The sequence below is a fragment of the Coenobita brevimanus genome, chromosome 6 (assembly GCF_032717465.1).
Source record: "Coenobita brevimanus isolate Jiangsu-jjx chromosome 6, ASM3271746v2, whole genome shotgun sequence".
In the NCBI taxonomy this organism is placed as follows: domain Eukaryota; kingdom Metazoa; phylum Arthropoda; class Malacostraca; order Decapoda; family Coenobitidae; genus Coenobita; species Coenobita brevimanus.
Genome location: NC_136959.1, coordinates 7,043,201 through 7,055,883, shown reverse-complemented (window position 1 = coordinate 7,055,883; position 12,683 = coordinate 7,043,201).

The window sequence follows — 12,683 nt, the reverse complement described above, 5'->3', positions numbered from 1 at the left end:
CGTGTGTACGTACGTGTTTGTGTGTCTGTGGGTGTGTTGACAAAGAACTCACTTTTACTGGACTTTAGCTGAACATGCTGGAAGGGCTGAAAGACAGCAAATAAATAAACCTATGGATAAAACAACAACAACAACAATATGTCAAGGTTCAAGGTGACAGGTATGTCAAACGTTGCCTTGGCAAGAACTTAAAAGGTTCGTCTATCTATCTATCTATATACCTAGGCTGCTTCCCCCAAGAAAAGGGAGGTAGCCGAGACAGGACGACTCACTCTCCATTTACTCATCCATTCAAACACATTCATTCGCATCTTAGCTCCAAAGGAGAGAACGGACAGATCCTCACCGCATCACACCGCACAAGGGTCAACTGGGCAATGCAATCAGTGACATCCGCAGCAGGGCCCGACAGCAGAACTGGTTTACCCCTGCCACATCATAACAGATCCATCCCCTTACCCGCACCTGACCTGACTAGCTGAAAAGGTTCGTATTCAATTTAAACCAACCCTGGGGGAACGGTTGAGTGTAAACAAAAAGTCATTCAATTTTCAAAACTCTTGGCCCTAAGATGAGGTCATAGGGCAAGGTTAAAATTCGACTCATGTGTGAGGTTGCTAGTAAAATAATTAAGATAGTTTTAGCCCAAGTGCAAGGAAGTTTGGTGCAAAGGCTGAAAGTCAATCAAGGAGTAAATCTGTTGTTTTGGGGGACAATAAAGTATGCCAAAGGTGAAAGTCAAATGGCAAGAACAACTTGTGAAGTTTTTGTTCGATTTAGACCAAATTTTGAGGGAGGGTTAAGTATATGGAAAGAATGAAAGGGGATAGTTTCGAGAGCAATCAAAGGGCAAGATCACAGGAACAGGCCAAAGGCCACGGCCATGGATCAACATAAATTCAAATAGTTTTGATCTGCTCTAAACCAAACTTGGTGGACGGGTTGAAGGTATTTGAAAAATGAAGGGATTCAGTTTTGAGAACAAGCAGTCAGAGGTCACGCTCATAGGGCAAGGACAAATTTCAAGCCGTGTTTGTGTGCATGAGGAAAAGAACTAAAAGGCCACGGCCATGGATCAACATAAATTCAAATAGTTTTGATCTGCTCTAAACCAAACTTGGTGGACGGGTTGAAGGTATTTGAAAAATGAAGGGATTCAGTTTTGAGAACAAGCAGTCAGAGGTCACGCTCATAGGGCAAGGACAAATTTCAAGCCGTGTTTGTGTGCATGAGGAAAAGAACTAAAAGAAATTTTACCTGATTTCGATCAAACTTGGTGGATGAGTTGTGCAGCCCCAGGAGGTTGACCTATTGTTTTTAGGAACAGTAGGTCAAAGGTCAAAGTCACATAGCAAGGCCAACTTAAAAAAAGAAGTCCAATGGCGAAAAAAATGCAGAAAAGTTTGTTGAGAATAAGGATAAGGAGATTCTATTATGAGGACAATCGGTCAAAGGTCAAAGTCACAGGGAATGGTCAAACATCAAGGTTAGTGGGTAAAGTCAGCTCAGACAGTTTTGACATGACTTGGTGGAAATGTTAAGGGTTACGCAAGAATGAAGTAATCTGATTTTGAGATTCATCTGTCCAAGAAGAAGGTACCCTGGGTAAATTAAAATATTCACCCTTTAAATCAATTGGCGGGTGCGAGTTTTCCACTTTCCCAGTGCTGCTTCTTGTCACTTTTACTGCTAATTCCATTTCTTACCGATTTCACATGCGTTGTCACATTAGCATTTGCTTATTTTTCTGCTTGTGTTGCTAGTGAAACTTTTAAGCAATTATTCTATTGCTGTAAACCAGACAGTGCAACCTCTCTCAGTCAGTGGGATGCATGATTGATGAATTTGGTATTGATTCGTTGGCCACTTCCCTTTAGAATATTTTTAGATACTGTTTTACCGCCAACTAGATGCCTTTTACTATAAAATAATTGCCGTTTATTCGAGTAGGAAGTAGATTGTTGCATCAGTTGAAGAGGGCAGTACTCCCAGGGTGGATGGAATGCTGACGATGGGGAGAGTTGGAGCTCCTCTTTCATCAGCCGTCAGGACTAACTTCTGACCATCCCCCTTTGCTGATCTTTTTCAGTGTTTCAGTAACACAGAGAGCATACCTGTACTCTCCTGAAAAACTCTCCTCCAATTGCCAACACCAAACTACCTGCAGATTACACACCACACTTCCTTTTCTCAACAGTTTATAAAAATGGCATCTCAACACCCAGCCTAGGAGTCCCCGGTTGGAGCGGAGGAGCCATGAAAGCCCTCACCATCCACCCCTCTCCTGGTGACGGCCAAGAGAGATGCTTGAAACCACTGTCTGACTCACTTCATCTCTGGAACATTCGTGGTTTTTCCCCTAATTTTCTGTCTGTTGAACACTACCCCTCTTCCCCTAAACCACACCTCCTCCTTATCGAGACCAGGGGCTTAGCGAAGGGGAAGGGGGGGGGGGCGGAGGAGGCGGCCACCCCCCGTTGAGGGTCTTGAAATCGAATGGGGCTAAAAAAATGATAATAATAAATATTTACAAATAAATAAATAAATAAATAAATCACTTGAGAGAGAGAGAGAGAGAGAGAGAGAGAGAGAGAGAGAGAGAGAGAGAGAGAGAGAGAGAGAGAGAATCGTGGTGAGTCAGCGTCATGCAGACATAATATTGGATCGGTTCTCCAAAAGGAAAGCAAGAAGACTGAATCTCCTTTTATGAATACAGTATACAGTACTGTCATGGCATGCAAAAGTGCTGCGAGCAAATATGTAGCCTAAATAGAATTTTTTTTCTCTCTCATTTTAGTTGATATAGCTGTTATAGAGTACCAGTATGAATGAAACTATATTCATTTGTCTGAGTTCGACAATATCTTATGTTTTTGTTAATCAGTGCTTCCTTCAGGTTAAATTAATCAGAACTATGATTTCTTAAGCAATATTCTGTTCAAAGTATGAAAACGATCAGCTCAAGTGAGTGCTAGAGCTTTTATTGCCTGTGATCACGCAAGAGGAGCAAAAAATAAAAAGAACCCTAAATGGAATTCTGATCATGTGGGAGAAGTTGAAGAAGGGATCTACCAGGAAGAATCAGCTATAGATGAAGAAGGAGGAGAAGTTCACCAAAAACCTTGAAAATCTGTTCAGTGTCAAGCATCATGATGTCGAAAAACTGATTCGGCAGAAGAAATTCTGTTCAGTGTCAAGCATCATGACGTCGAAAAACTGATTCGGCTGAAGAGAGACCTGGTCTTCCTAGATGATTAAGAAGGGGAACATTAGTTTCTCATGGGGCAGCCTGACAAAGCCCTAGCCAAGAGGATAATAAGGCAAATGTGTCAAAAAGAGCAAGTGAAGATAAGAAAATTGCAAGGATGCCGATGCGTGAAGAGCTAGTAACGTGCAGTTGTAGTCAGCCAGCAGCTCTGATGATGATGGATACATTTCATGTCAAAAGAATCCTCAAGTCGAAATGGATCCAGATTTTACGGTTGCTGCCCCGTGAACTGCAGCCTCTCATCTGTAGCCTGGGAAGAAAGCTGAAAATTTACTTTCCTGTCACCTTGCAGCTGCTTTGGACAGAACCAACACAAGTGACCGACAGGCTGTTCACATTGTGACAGTTAATGCAGCAGGTCTTAAAATGAACTTACGGAAGCTACACATAAGCCTGTCCTCAAACAGGAAAGCCTGCATCCGATACTGTGAAAAAATACCGCTGCTACGAAGGAAGGTGTCGTAGCCTCTGGAGCTAAAACTAGAACTGTAGTCCATTGGGATGGTAAGCTCCTTCCATCTCTGACAGGAAACTAATCTGCTGAACTGATATCAATACTGATCTCGAGGAAGAATATATCTTCTTCAGGAGAAATAGTTCAACTGCTGGGCGTTCCACAACTATCATCCGGAACAGGAATGGCGTAAGCTAATGCCGTAGTGGATACCCTGAAGGACTGGAACGTCATCGAGTGAGCTGTTGCTGTGTGCTTTGATACAGCTGCCTCCAGCACGGGTCGTGTTCGTGGAGCTTGTAAATTGATTGAAGCGCAGTTTGGAAGAAATCTCCTATACTTTCCTTAAAGACACCATATCTTGGAGGTTATTCTCAAAGAAGTCTTAAAAACAGTTCATGGGTCGTCAAGTGGTCCAGATGTTCTCTTATTCCAATGGTTTAAGAAAAAGTGGCATTGAATCAAGCAGTTCGATTTCAAGACGGGAAACACAAGCAGTCATATCATAATGTGCAATATTGAAGGAAAATTCTGCATAGGTGCAAAACGTTATGGACTACTACATGGAAACTCTCAAGCAGACAGCCCAGAGACGACTACCTCCGACTAATGAAGATCTGTGTGATTTTCCTGGGTGAGACTCCTCTCAGAAGGATTCGCTTTTGGACAGCCCTGCCCTGTACACCATGCTTGCTTGCTGGATGTCTGAAACATTCTACTGTCTCCACATATTCATGTTTTAACACCAGTTCCAGCTGACCACCAAGGAGATATTGTTGATTCACATCATGGCTCTGTTTGTTGTTTTTGTCTATGGTCAAATGTGGTTCAAGGCCCCTGAAGTGTTTGAACCTCCAAGCAATGATGTATCATTCCTCAAACATCTTCGTTATTATGGGGAAAAGAGAGATAAAGCAGTTGGAATCGCAGTCACAAAAGCTTTTCAGCGACATCTGTGGTAATTGAGCGAGGAGTTAGTAGCTCTGGCTCTGCTCAGTGATGGTGTTTCATATGATGAGAAACAAGAAATCCTTGAGCATATGAACGGGAAGGAAGAAGAGAAGGAACCATCAAAGATACTGAAGGTGACAGAAGAGGAAATTCTATATCTGGAGCTGAAAAAGATGGCATCCACAAACACTAACTGGTTCATTAGAACCAAGCTACTGGATTCTGGATTCATCTCCAAAGATCCAAGCCAGTGAAATGACGATCCACGCTTCCTACAGTCGAGGCAAATTCTATGGGAGATGAACTTGGTGAACGATGTGGCGGTGAAACTCATTCAGGACTAAAGCTCTTCATTTACAAAAAGCGAAAATAAAAAACAGTACCTGCATAGGGTAGTCGCTACAAATCGACGTCAGTATCCCAACGCAAACAAGATTACTCACATGTAATATGTTCTTGTTGTCCATTTATTCTTAAGTTATTCTCACATTACGGATGACATGAACACCACTTGATACGGAATATAGCAAATCCTTGTCATATATTATATTTCAGGAGCACGTTGAGTTCTAGAGTGAGAAAACATCATAGTCTGGAGGCCAATTTTAAAATGTGGCCTAGATAAGGAGTTTTGGGCACCGAAAATTCCAAAAGCAATGGACCACCTACGGGTCTTACCCATACCCTCAGCATACCTAAACACCCAGGTGCCAGTCTGGCATTGCGTCCTGAGACCCAGTAAAGGCCATTATCTAAATGTATGTAAAATGAGCATATTTTCTCCCCAGATGAAGACTGCTTTTGGAGTAGATGTAGGATCTAATAACAAGTTTTCATGTATGTTCCAAAGTTTCCCACTTTATTCCTTACTCTTTAGTATGTTTTTTATCTTCATGATTACACAAAAATAACAATGACACACTTATTTCGGTGTTATTCGTATGAATACTATGAGCAGCCATATTTCAAAAATAATCTGAAGATAAAGACCCCAAGATGAACAAGTGCTGCACAGTTGACATGTTATGCAAAAGTTTTCTCTGACAACAATACACTGTAATTATTAAAACATGTATTACATAATCTTCATGTTGAACCAGTTTATCAACTCTAACAGCAATACCAGTACAACAGATGTCATCATCTGAGTCACTGTCTTTATCATATCTTGTGCCAAGTATTAGGAGGATTCAGGCAATAGTAATACATCAGATCTCCTTATCATCTGAATAACTGTCTTCATCATCTTGTGCCCAAGGATTAAGAGGATTGAGGCACACATTGTCCTCACTACAACGAATGCAGTCCCTTGTGCAGCACAAATTGTGTCTCCTACAAGAATAATTAGATGAAATACGTGAGGTTTTACAGCTGCAGCTCACAAGTGCAATGAATGTAGCAGGGACTGGAAGCTTGGGCATAAGAAGTGATACAAGGTGTCCACCATCTTCTTCTTTCCAACCATACTCTTTGGGACTTGGCAATGAGGGCTTGGCCTCAAGTGCATGGTGCCATATCAAAGCCTGGTAGTGTACTCGCTTGGCGTGTTGAATCATAGCATCTTATGTTGGAGGAAGTTTTTCTGCAGCTTTAATGCAGAACAGCTGAGTGCGTAGTTCATCTGCTGAGGTGAGGGTAGACTTTGATGCATATATATTGACTACAAATTTCTCAACATTTTGTAGTTTATGTGGAGAGAGCAGCCCATAACCAAAGCCATCCAGGAGATGTGGGTTTTCCTGGTAAATCTTCCAGGCACTTTTCTTCCCTATGCCACAAAACTGACTGGTCGTTTCACGCCCAGGTAGGGCATGAAAACTGAGAATAATGTTGCATAGGTCCAGGCCAAGCGTAGCTCTGATCTTGTGAGTGTGTGGCAATAAAACGGTACTTTTTTGAAGTTCCAACTTTGAGCCACACTTGTTTTGGAAGACTGGCACCAAAGTGTATGAACAGAGTAAGAACATCTGTGTCCTTGCTATCAACAATCATTGTTTGAGATCCACAACTGGCAGCACCTGCACCACGTAACACCATTCTGGTGTCTGCTTCTTCTTGGTGAGATTTTAAATGAGATGCATCACGACAGGTGGTTACTACATCTTCATTATCTTTGAAATCTCCAGCAATGACGGGTTCATGATCCTGTTTGAGTAGTTTGCTCTTATCATGCAGTTCATTTGTAAGAAAACTGACAAGGTTGGTCTTGTTTTCTGTCAAGGATATACATTCTGGCCATTGTGAAGGTAGTGGAACATCTCTTCCTCAATTATGCGATGGATTTGCCTCATCTTTCCAGATCGGCTTTGTCTTGTCATTCCTTTGATTGAGTCTACTTTGTATGCATCAAAGATGACATCTACTCGTTTGCGCTCATGATCAAATTTGGCCAGAACAATATTACAGAAGATATCTGAGAGATCTCCAAAGGTGTGGGCAGCCTTTGGTTTCCCAAGTGCTTGAACGAAGGCCATAACATCAATGATATAGCAGCTATTTCCTTGGATGGCATCAAGTTCAGTCTCTACAACCAACAACCATCAGTTGTTCATACCCAGCAATTTCCAAAATAATGAACACTGATGATGTATTGACTGGCACGTCATAGCCTTAAAAACCTTTGTAAACAGACACGCTAACAAACCTTATCACGCGAACAGATGCAAAAGTGATGCTCTGGGCATCTAACGCTACTTGGCTCCCAACATGTAACCTTTCACCAAGGCAGAGAAGAAATGCCAAGAAGGTAAGTAGGTAGTATTTGATTATAGGTAGTTATTTATAGGTAGTGCCAGGTAAGTATTTGATTCCTCAAGGATTTCCTGGAAAGATAAACAGAAATAAAATACAAATGAAAGTAACATACTGTAGATGAGGTAACATATATGTCTTATTTTCTCCAAATTTGTGCCTATACGAGCTTGTGAAACACAAGCTCTATCTCAGCTCTGGACACATTTTCAGCCGGCACCTGCCCTGGGGATGTTGTCTAAGGTCCATAGATGACAAAAAATAGGTGTGCCACTTTTGGAATTTTGGGGGAGTAAAAACTCAAAATTCTGGGTTTGGCCTCCAGACTCTCAGAAAATCAATAATTTCGGTCCACTTGTGCATATCCTGAATGAAGCTGCAAAGATCTGTAATTCTGCCGAAAGTATATCCTCGGGCCAATAAAGGAAATAAAAACTGAGTACCAAAAATTCTAAGAACTTTAATTTTCTGGGCCATCCTAATCTCTCTGTCTCTGTCTGTCTGTCTGTCTGTCTCTCTCTCTCTCTCTCTCTCTCTCTCTCTCTCTCTCTCTCTCTCTCTAATTTTAGTACTTTGTCATGATATTCAGTCATAAAAAAATGAACCTGACATAGGCAGAGCACTGGCAGAATAGATCACCCCAACTTCCTAGCTCTCCTCCCCCTCTTCCCCCTTCTTCCCCCTCTCTTTTCCTCCCCCTCTTTCTGCTTAGTTTTCACCGGCGTATGGACATTAGAGCGCTTGCTGGACGGATCCGATTGTCTGCTTAGTTGTCACCGGCGTGCAGGAAATCATTAGGCAAAAATTTTCGCGCATCATTGCAAAGCACAGGACGGGTTTAGGAAGCTGAAAATTGCATTGCCAGGTGCGCCAGACATTTCTCTTCAGTTTGGTAAAAAAAAAAAAAAATCGATTTCTGAAATCTGAAAAAATGGCACCTGGGCCAGCCATTGGGTCCCAACGATTTCCGGAGCCACGGCCATTGAGAGGTTTCAATCCCCCACGCAGCCCAGGGCCTCTGACCGATTTTGATGAAAGACAGTAGGCTTCCATGGTTATTTGGTAACTACCTTCTGAATATTTTTCAGAACGATTGGCGCACAACTGTGACCTGTAGAGAACAGACAAACAAACAGACAGGCAGACAGACAGACAAACATCCAGAACTGATCAACATGCTTGCCGACACTTTTGACTCCGGTAAGCAATAATAAGATCAAAGTTATAAGGAAATGTATAATTATGAATATCTGTAAATGTCGAAGTAGAATGTCGTCCAGTGGATCAATATCACATACCAAGCCAGACGCTGGAGCAGAAATGTACTGAGGTCGCATTTCAGTGCCCACAACCTTCATCCTTCCGATTTTTCTTCCTCTCCCACTCCGTCTCATGGATTTTTGTTTTCAAGATCATTTTACATTTCTCTACTTTACTATCCTTTGTAGCTTCTTTTTTATTTTGTGTTTTGTTCATGCATTCTTCTCCATTATCCTGTAACTCCTGTTTTCTTCATATTTTATTTCCCCCTTATTCATATTCCTTTTATATACATTTTTTTTTAAATAGTTCCTTGCATGTTCCTCCCGTCCATCATCATTTCTACTTCTGCTCCTTTTTTCTCATCTACTAATTTCCTGCCTCCCACTTTTTTCCTTTCATCTCTCTGGCTGCCTGTTCTTGCTTTTCTTCCACCCTTTCAGTTTCCTATCTGTTTCTTCTGACCATCCTGTCATTCTTCTCTCTCTCTCTCTCTCTCTCTCTCTCTCTCTCTCCTTATCTTCCTCTGACACTGCCTGCCTCCCACTCACTGGCTAACCCTTTGCTTCCCTCTTTCCCGAGTACACCACCTACCCTTGTATTATTCTTGTTGGTACACTACAACTAAGTCACTGCCTGATTCTTTCCTCCTCTCTCCCTCTCTTTCCCTCCATTTCATTGTCTGTTTCTCTCCCCTCCTTCTCATTCACAGTCTTCATTTCACTTCTTCTCTTTCTTCATTGCTTTTTTGTTTTTCTCTCCAGTCAACCTTCCTCACACAGTTAATTTCCCTGGTGCTGTGTGGCTGTCAACTCCCTCACTGTTTCACCCACACTCTCCATCTATCACCCACAGCCCCATACCTACTCCTGCTCCTTGACACCCAAACTTGATTTTCCACCCACTCACGTTCTTTCTCATCCACATCCAACCCTCACCCTCCGTATTTCCCTTCCTATAAATACACGTCACATCCTCACTGTACCTCCCTTTGCCCCGGTTTTCAGAGCTTACCACAACGCACTCCAACACATATTTTTCTACAGCGGATTCCTTTCTTTTATCACAGCCGTCTTTTCCCAGGAGTTGGCAGGGCTTCCACTGTATAAAACTCACAAACTTCCCCGGTAATTTCCCCAGACTGCCGTTACTCAGGGTCTTGATGTGGGAGTTTATCACATCTTTCCATTCCTTCCCGCTTTTCTTCATCTTCCTCGCCTTCCCGTCCCCATTTTGTCTTGCCAGAATAATGTGATTAATGTTTAATGCTGCTTATCTGTCTCTCTGATTTTTCTTCTTTAGTTTATCATATAACTTCTACTGGCATCACTCTTCTACATTTTCCTCTCTCTCTCTCTCTCTCTCTCTCTCTCTCTCTCTCTCTTCTGCACCTACAGCATCCTTCCTCTCGTTAGTCGCCAATATAATCTACTTCTAGTATATTCTTCGTCTTGCGTATGCTGAGTATGTTTGGTGGTATATCTACCTTGTTCTGCACCTGAACTGTCTGGCGTTAACTCGTGTCTTTGTCCAGTGGTGTTTTTGTCTCCCCTCAGATACAAATCTCTCAATCAGTCATCAAATCTATGTATTGTTGTCCCACGTTTTATCAACATAGTTTGGGATTAAATTGTCCTACATCGAGTGGGTTTTGTGTCTGGTACACAGCCTGGGGTATTAGTATATTCAGAACACGGTATACTGTACAAATTTTCATGGTAACAAGCTTACGACCTGTCATACGATGTCCTGAATCTCACATGTTGTAAATAAAATGTGTCTACGTCTATTGATAAAACATTCACTATCCATTTGCCTATTTATTTATCTCTGTTTATCTATATCTATACTATATACATACATTCCACCCAGTTTCAGTGGTTATATTAATATATGTCTGTTAACAGGTGAACTTGAGTTCCATAGTCCTTATTCAAGTTTCCTCCTTCAGAAAGCATTGAAGAAAATTGGAAAGTCAAATAAAACCCCCACAAACAAACGGTGTGAAGACTGATTACCTTACATGTCACAAGACGGAATCAAGAATGATGGGTGAGGAGATGGCTGGGAAAAAATTAGAGAGAAAAAAAATCTAATAAGTTGTCGCCATCAGATTTCTCGTCTTCATAATGAAGGCATAATGTGTGCTGATGTCACAGTGCCATTCAGTAGTTCTTTAGATGGGAAAAGATGTCTGAATAATGAAGAAGTATTGTACCCTTATATGGGAACTTTAGATCAGAATAATTATTCCAGTATTCTACTTCACACAAAGGACAGTAAACGCGTGAGGAACTATACCCAGTTAGGCTTCTGCCTGATGTGTACAATCTACTATGATAGTAAAATTATATCAACACTAGCTCCAAACCAGCCAGGAACACAGACGAATTTCGTAGGGGTTATTCGACAACAGACCATTTTCATGTTATTAATCAAATGATATAGAAAACATAAGAATATAAGAAACCACATTGCATGCCATTTGCTGATTGTTAAAATCCATATTATTCAGTTGAAACAATTGCAGTGACTGGAGCACTTTGATGAGAAGGTGTAAAGGAAACTTATGTTAAAGTACATGAATATGCTTATGAAGACAGTACCGCCATGAATCCTCATAACAGTAATAAGCAAAAAATACTAATAAAGAGAGGCGTAAGGCAGGGGGATACATCACCGAAGTAATTAACAGCACATCGACAGAAAATAATCGGAAACTTAAAATGAAAAAAGAAAATAAATTAGCCTGAGCGATAAAACAGTCTTAAACTTGCTGACGACAATCTTCTTTTCAGTGAACAAAGGGAGGAACCGCCAGAAAGTATTACCAGTCTGAACAGGAGGAGTCGTAAGGTTGGCTTGAAAATGAATTCGAAAAAGACGCAAATCATGTTAAACAGACATGACTAAGCCCATCCAGTAGAAATACGAGGTGAAGGATAATCAGGTGTTGAGGACTATGTAGGCTACATCTGGGCCAGGCAGTTCAGGCACACCCAGCCCATGACAGTGAAATCAAACGAAGAATAGTAATGGGGTGAGGAGCTAATAGTAAACTAAATAATTACATTAATCCGCCCCATCCCGTCGACGTATGGGTACATTGCAACGATTTGCATTTGCCAGTCCCGGCGACGTACCAGTACGTCGTGCAATTGCAAGGTCCCTAATTTACTCAATTTTCAATTTTCGCACGTGATTTTTCGTATGTATACACGGGACACCTTCCTCTATTCCTCTACAAGATGCCAAGCAGCGACAGTGCCTTACACTGCATAACCTCCCCCCTCCCCCCCTCACGCCATTGTCTTGGCAAAGGACCTGTTACCAGTGACCTGCCTAGTAAAGATATTCAGGGCCAGAGTGATTCCCCAATCAATGACAATGTGGAGGACAATGTTTACATAGCATTAGAAGAAGAAACAGCCAGAAATAATGATCAGGTAATGTGGCAAAAAAAGGTCAGGTATGGTGATTAGTTAGTGAGTGAAACAATGCTTATAATGCCTTTATTACTGCTTGAAAACCAATATACTCACATACTACATATACATTCGTACCAAGTAAATAAATAAATACCGTTTATGAGTGGATAAAATAGTTACCCTCCCATAGAACTCGTTTTCTTTGGTGCCAGCATGTTAGAAAACCCACTCAGGTAAGGAGGAACTCCTACCTGGATTGGGCACTTTAAACCTCAGGTGAGCAATTTCTCTATGAATTTTCGATGTTTCTCACCAAAAGCGAAGGTTTTAGCCAAAAAAAAAAAAAAAAAAAATCTAAAATACCTCGGGACTGGGGGATGTCGGAGGTGCGGAAAACCTCGGGACGTGACGGGTTAAGGATAAGCAACTGCTGTTATGTCATAAGAAATCGTTATATATTCAGTGTGTCCATCTTGTTTTAACTTATGCGTTGGAAACATGAAATCTAACAAAATACTTGGAACGTAAATGCAGGAGTGCTTAGAGAGGAGTGGAAGGGATTTATGTTTGG